The sequence below is a fragment of the Lissotriton helveticus genome, chromosome 4_1 (assembly GCF_964261635.1).
Source record: "Lissotriton helveticus chromosome 4_1, aLisHel1.1, whole genome shotgun sequence".
Lineage (NCBI taxonomy): Eukaryota > Metazoa > Chordata > Amphibia > Caudata > Salamandridae > Lissotriton > Lissotriton helveticus.
This window is the reverse complement of record NC_136063.1, coordinates 684154342-684162260: the sequence shown is the minus strand read 5'-3', so window position 1 is coordinate 684162260 and position 7919 is coordinate 684154342.

Here is a 7919-nt window from a genome sequence, read left to right as displayed (position 1 = left end):
ATCACCACGTTGCTTACGTTGGTTCCATCGACGGCAACTACTTTTACAGTCATCGATTTGAAGAATGCTTTCTTTTCGATCCCTGTACATTCTGATAGTCGATATCTATTCGGCTTTACATTGAACAATAAATCGTACAGATTCTGTCGAGTTCCTCAAGGCTATACTGAAAGTCCTAGTATTTATAGTCAGGCATTAAAAAGACAGCTTGATTCCTTTGAATTACAAGATGGAGTGGCTCTTATTCAATATGTAGATGATATCTTACTTGCTGCAGACACGCCAGAACAATGTGAGAAGAGTACCTTTTCCTTGCTTTCCTTCCTGGCCAAACATAATCATAAAGTTTCGAAGAAAAAGCTGCAATATTGTAGACCAAAGGTGACCTACCTCGGTCATCTTTTGTCTAAGGAGGGCCGTGCATTGACACCAGATCGAATTCAAGCAATCCTAGACACTCCAGTTCCTCGCACCCAGAAGGATGTTCGTGCCTTTATAGGTTTGACGTCTTTTTGTAGGCAATGGATATTGGGTTTTTCACATATCGTTAAACCATTGTTGGCATTGTTGTCTAAAGATACACCGATCCCCATTGAATGGACGGATAAATGTCAGAATGCTTTTGAACAATTAAGACAAGTTCTTTGTTCTGCACCAGTGTTAGGTACACCTGATTACACGAAGATTTTCACATTGTATGTACACGAGAAGGATGGGTGCGCATTGTCAGTGTTAGTGCAGACACATGGAGACAAACATGGCCTTGTGCATACTTCTCGGCGGTACTCGACCCTGTGGCTCGAGGATTGCCTGGATGCTTTCGAGCAGTTGCAGCAACAGCAGTTGCGATACGACAAAGTGAGGGAATAGTTTTGTCACACAAATTGTTGGTGTTAGTTCCCCATGCGGTAGATGCGTTACTGAATCAAACGAAAACACAGCATCTAACCAGTGCCCGTTTGACAGGATATGAGCTAACATTGTTGGCGCCGCACATCACACTAAAACGATGTACGACACTGAATCCTGCTACTTTACTGCCGGATCCTGTTGCTGAGACTCAGAAGGAAGAACAACATGATTGTGTTTTTCTGACTGAGGAACAGACAAAGGGTCGTATCGATTTACAGGATACACCGTTTCCAGATGTAGATGGGGAACTGTGGGTTGATGGATCGTGCGTGAGGTTACCAGATGGTACGTCTTCTGCAGCCTACGCGATCACGACACTTAAGACAGTTGTAGAAGCAGCACGAATACCCCAGAAATCGGCTCAAGCAGCTGAACTGATAGCCTTAACGAAAGCATGTGAGTTAAGTGCTGGACTATGTGTGAACATTTACACGGATAGTCGTTACGCTTTTGGAGTAGTGCATGATTTTGGCCTACTCTGGAAGGAACGAGGATTTTTGACTTCACACGGAGTACACATCATGCATGGAGAATTGGTACGCGATCTCCTGAATGCACTGTTATGCCCAAAGAAAGTTGCAATAGTCAAGTGCAGTGCACACAAAAAGGTGACGGACAAAATAGGGCAAGGCAATGCTTTCGCAGATCGCATTGCGAGAGAGACCGCTATGCTGCAAAATAATTTCCCCATGTATGTGGTGAAGTCACAAGCCGAGCGGTGGCATGATGCTAGAGAAGAAATATTAGATATACAGAAGTCAGCATCTGAGGCAGAACTTATGAAATGGGCCACTGAAGGAGTATTGGATGATGAGGGTTGCTGGCGTAGTAAAGATATGGAGAGATGGAAACTACCCATGGCCTATTTACAAACAATGGTGCAAATGACACACGGGCTGGCACACATTGGAGCTCTCGCAATTACTAAATTGCTTACACGAGTTTGGGAAAATGCTGATATTGCAAGCACGGCTAAGAGAGTAGTACAGACTTGTCTGATATGTTTACAGCACAATCCTGGACAAGGGACTCATACTCCCAAAGGAGGGTTTGTTCCACCTACTGCACCATTCGAAGTACTGCAAATGGATTACATCCAGCTGGAGCGCTGTAATAATCTCAGGTATGTCCTAGTGGTGGTGTGTGCCTTCAGCAAATGGATTGAGGCTTACCCTACGAAAGACAATACAGCATTGACAACAGCTAAGGTGTTACTCAAAGAGTACTTCCCGCGCTATGGTGTTTGTAAACTTATGTGGAGTGATAATGGTCCTCATTTCATTGGGAAAGTAATGGAGTACATCCTGAAAGGATTGGGAATCAGACAACGATTCCACGCAGTCTTTCACCCACAATCAGCAGGTTTGGTCGAGAGATACAATGCAACTCTGAAACTGAAGCTAGCAAAGATAGTGGCATCCACATCTCTGAAATGGCCGGATGCTTTGCCTCTGGCATTGCTGTCCATTCGATCAGTCCCACATTCTCGATCTGGCCTCACACCCTATGAAGTGGTGTTTGGAAGGCCGATAAATATTTGGGGAATTCCAAAACCTCGTTTAATACATGATGTGCCTTGTATAATGATGAACGATTATTTGGCACGATTAACAAATGATTTGCTTTCTATTCATCAACAGGTTCGAGAGGCGCTCCCTGATAACTCCACTGGTGAGGCTCACGATCTCCGCCCTGGGGACCACGTGATGGTCAAAGTATTTGAGCGATCCAGCAGTTTGGAACCGAGATGGCATGGCCCTGAACAAGTGCTGCTGGCTACGCGAACTGCTGTGAGAGTCACCAACAAGAAGCGGTGGATACATTCAACGCACTGCCGACGTGTCTCTCCGGATCTGGTGAGCCCTGTGGTGCTATCCGACTACAGAAAGATTTTGGATACAGAAAAGAGCCCAGCTGTCACGCCTGATGAATTGGAGGGAGCCTTCCCGGACCACGTTGTTTCTGATAAAGTGAAGTACAATCTACGTCCCAGGAAATAAGATTCCCTTTTGTGTTTTTGAAACTGGTTGGTAACCGCTCTGAGGTTTGTGAAACGGAAGCCGGGAATATCAAGGGGGGGGGATCAGTTCTACCCAGTGTAGCGACACCCGTCTTGAATCCCGGAGAACAAATCAACGGCAGCCTCGGTCCAGAACCATCGTTTTTATTTTTCCGCTTAGTGTTGCTTTTGAAGAATATTGTTTTGTGAACTATGGCATCTCCTTCGACACGAAAAGGGAGAATTATTGGTGCTGTTTTTTTTGTCTTGACCGTAGTGGTGATTGCAGTATTAGCTTGGACTATAAAACTATTGTTTCCTGTACGAGAACATTTGCTGCCCACCACTCCGAGTCCATCTGAACATTTTCATTTTACTTTGCCTTTTCACGAAGAAAGACATAGGCAGACTTATTTGAATAACAGCTTTATTCAGATTTTGCATCATACTCATAACATGACCAACATGTCCAATTGTTGGGTATGTGGAATGTTGCCCGGACATCAGAAGAAGGGAGGAACACCACTCATTCCTCTCCCGTTTTCTCATAATGGTTCTTGTCATGCTTGGTACACTCTTCTCTTCACCTTGAGATGGCCAACGAAAGGTGGACTACTTTTTCGATTGAATAAAATATGCTATAACGATAAAGAAGGCTATCCACATGCTGAAGGAACTAAATTTGAATGGGAAGAGTATCGTCCGGACAATGTTTCTACACCTCGTGTATATACGAATCAAAGATTTATAAATGTGACGAATTTGCATATGATAACAGTCATTGATACAAAAGCAGATTTGTGTATTAGAAATAAAGGTACAATCCCTGTAGGTCGCAGTGAATGTAATATTACACTTACCTTTGATACACCGATTGGAATTGCATTTGTAGCTTCACGTAACACATATTTCATTTGTGGAAATAAGGGATACCATCGTCTACCATTGGGATGGTTGGGAACATGTTATATAGCTTTTGTATTACCACCTGTGTTTATTGCTCCTCCCATGTATCACAATGATTACGTTCTGTACCATGATTTCGTGCTGAACAGAGTTAAACGAACATTAGATCTTGATGAAATTGATCAGACTGATACCACTTTACAACAATATGTAGATTTCAACTTGGGGTTATTTTCATTTGTAGGAGCTGCACTGAATAGCAGGAAGATAAGGCGGCTTACACGTGTGGTGGAAGCTGTCGCCAATGAAACTGCCTCTGCTTTAGGGAATATTACTGAGGAATTGCAAATTACCAGAATTGTAGCGCTCCAGAATCGAATGGTTTTAGATGTGATACTAGCTGATAGGGGTGGAGCATGCCGCGTCATCGGGAGTAGTTGTTGTGTGTATGTGCCAGATAACTCACCTTCTGTGTATGATTCAATTACGAAATTACATAAGATAGCTGCTGAGATCCATCCAGAAAATGGAGCATGGACTTTTTCTGGGTGGTTCTGGACTCTGCTTACTACTTGGGGTTGGAAATTATTAACGATTCTCTGTGTCTTCCTTGGAGTACTATTTACCCTTTGTCTATGTATTCAATGCGGCCCTACGTTATGTTCTGTATGTATCACAGCCTGTATTCCGTCCAAACGAGCTATTGTTAAGCAAGAGAAACTGATCAACGACGAAGTATTGAAAATAATGGCTATTAACATTGATGATGAACATTCTGATTATGTTCAGTATGAGGTAGCTTTTGCTAAACGCTAAAAGGGCCGTCTGTCGTGTTTTGGCAGCTCCTGAGTTAGCGTTTAGCACAGCTACACGGTCTTTTCTGTTAACTTGACCAAAACGAACGGGGGCCATTTTGTATCCCTCTGACTTCCGTTTTCTATGAACACGCTGCCTCGTGGTCAGTGTGCCCTTTTGTCCTTTCTTGATACCCATGGTCCCTTATTCTGCTCGGCAACAGGCTATTTTTAGTACTGGTCAAGCGCACATGCGCATCATGCGTTTACTGGTCACTCTTTAGGAATGTTGGTACTAACTGACCAGTGCTATTTAACTCCTCCCACCTGCTGGCTGTGTTCCAAAAATGACCTTATATGTACCTAAAATGTGTAACTTGTGACCGCCTATCTTTTTATTAATATTAAACTGTATAAAAGAGGTCGCGCACCAATGTTCGGTGTGCTACTTCTTACACTGCCGAAGGGTGCGGTAGGAATGTATCACCACCCCATGGGGTCTTAATAAACTTGTCTTTTACCTTTTCCAGTGTCCGTGCCAACTTCTATACTAAGGTGTTTGAGAGCTTAGCAGAATATGTAGGCCTGATTTGAACCCAACACCACAAGTAGGGGCTCTTGCCTCGGCGGGGCCATTATCGGGTTCATAACTGGAGGGTTCAAACCTCCTTGACTATTCCCGTACAACGGAACTACGGGTCCGATTGTTACCGGAATAGTCAAAGCTTCAGGACTGGTATTTAACTGGGAGATTTTCTGAATTATTTCTGTTCTCTGTCTAGCTAGGACTTCTTGCTCCCTCTCTTCCAGTATTCTTCCTAATGTTCGTTCAGGCACTATCTGTTGGGTCAGTTGAGGCGTAAAACTCGGGGCAGTAGGATGCGTTTCACTCGGTCCCCCACCATAATTTGGTTTCGGGAACAAAGTTCCTGTGCCGAATGACCTGCGCTCCTCCCCATATGAATGCTGCAAAAAGGGCACTCCTGAACTTACTTGCTTTTCTTCGTTTTCATAAAGAGGTCTGGGGAAAAAAAGCTTTTCACAGGAATATTTTTCCTCCCGGCTCACGGGCATTCTACGATATATATTTCGTACCTCCGCGGGTCCGGGATTCGCAAAATAGGGCAATACCTGACCACCTCCCCCTCTACATACGGATCTGTCCTCCTCCTTAATAGATGGACGCTTGGGATCCTCTCCTGCACTGGAAGGTCGGGTTCCCTCATTATAAGGGGGCGGACTTCTCGTAAAGATGTCATCTAACAATTCATCGTCTGACTCCCCATGGGCTCCTCCAATGCTTACTCTTTTCTGTCCTTTTCTCTCCCCCAGAAGGGTTACTTGCTGGCATCATGGGAAACAGACCCTCAACAATCATGCTCTGCCTCCACTGTTTCATCCTCTTATCCCTGGTCTCTTGTTTCAGCCTGGGGTACCACTTAGTCAGACCTTTGTCCATTCGGGGTTTCTCTCTTTCAAAAGCCTCAATCTCCCATTCCTCCAACGCCTCATACTGCGTTAGTCTCGGTCTGGGATGTAATTCATTCATTCGGGTTCTCAGATTAAATAAAATTCTGCCATTGAAAGTACCATCTAACGGAAAAGCCAATACTCCGTCATCTTTTGTGTACTTTACCCAATTCTCCAACCACACACAGGTATTGTACCCTCGGTCAAACATCATGAATGAGGCGGGAGTATTCGGTGGCGGGACAATAACGCCCTCTCTAGACTTAATTGGTTTGTCCGTTTTAAAATAATTCTTTACTCTATTTACAAGGGACATTTTTCTCTTGACTCCGTACATAATATCGTATCTATTGGCTTTCCACTGATCCCTTTCAAACCCTTGGTTTCTCGGATCGGGTCTAGTCTCTGGACAATACGAGTGCCACATACGATTTCTACGCTTAATTCTGTTTACAAAGGTACCTCCAATCAGATCGCGCCTTGCAATTTCGTGCAACCAATGGGGTGCACGCGTTCAAATAGTTTCGGCCAATGAGTGCGCGGCCCCTTTGTGAGACAATTCTCACTCCTCGGCGCTTCACCCCTCCTTTATAATTCCAGCCCCGCTACCCGCCCGCTGTTTCTACCAATCCCAGCGCGGCACGGAGTGACGTCAGAGACGCTTCGTGGCTGACTCCCTCCCTTCACAAGGTAACGGAAACTTTCTTTCTTTCTAAAGTGCTCAGTGCTTAGTTATTTAACAACGAATACACATTCGCCACAGTGCTCAAGTGTCTAGACAGGACAGATTTGTTTTACTGCAAGTAAACTACTTCCATTTACTTTTCACGCGCTGCGGGTAGATCTCTTCTGCCTACCCTTCACTCTAGCATCAGTGAACCTGTTATTCCCCTAAACTCATCCACTTCTCCGGGATATATCCGAGTCTAAGGTTTCCCAGCGGACCCCTTTGCTTTCACCCAAGCTCCGAGGAACCTGCTATTCTTCCGATGTGACCCTTACTAGGTTACGCCACTATGGGAATTTTGCCAATGAACCTCGTTACTGACATTTATTCACACATGTATTCAGAAAACCCTAGTTAGTGCTTCCCGGTTATCCTAACCTGCACCTAACTTTCCTTAAGCCTGTGACCTCAGGACAATGGATTCTATTCACCACTTGCCCTTTCAATTCCCCGGGGAGTTCGGACAACACAATACAAGACGGTATACAAATGCATGGATTAGTACATACAATAATATAAGAACAAGAATATCAATGATAAAACAATTCATAAATTCAAAAACAGCGTATCCACAAGAGAATGATCAGATCTCTCGGAACAGCCGCTCCTATAGCAGCATTAATGTACTAGCAGCTACCGACTTAACTAGCCTATCTACTTCTGCCTAGCCTTTAGCTAGTCCCTAACCATCCTCTGATCTACCAGAAAACTGATAGAGCGCGCGAGATCACCCAGCCAATGATTCTGCCGTTTCCGGCTTCAGGTCCCATATACTCTCAATTCACACTACTCATTGACAGGGTGACTTCACGGGCTGCTACCAATTGTGTGTGTGTTCCCTACCGTTATTACTCAGAGTACCCGACTTACCATCCACCGACACGGGTACCTATGACCTTAACGGATCAGGGGCCTAGCTGTAAAAGGAAAGGCAGCAAATGCAAATTCAAATGACATTCAATACTGTTGTAAATGACCACGGACAACTGGAAGTTTTAAAATGTTTATCTAAAGTTCGTTTTCATCAAGCATCAAACTTACAAGAATAACGCAATCAATAACCAAGATAATGAAAAGTATATAACTATAGAGAAATAAAGTCAGGGTAATC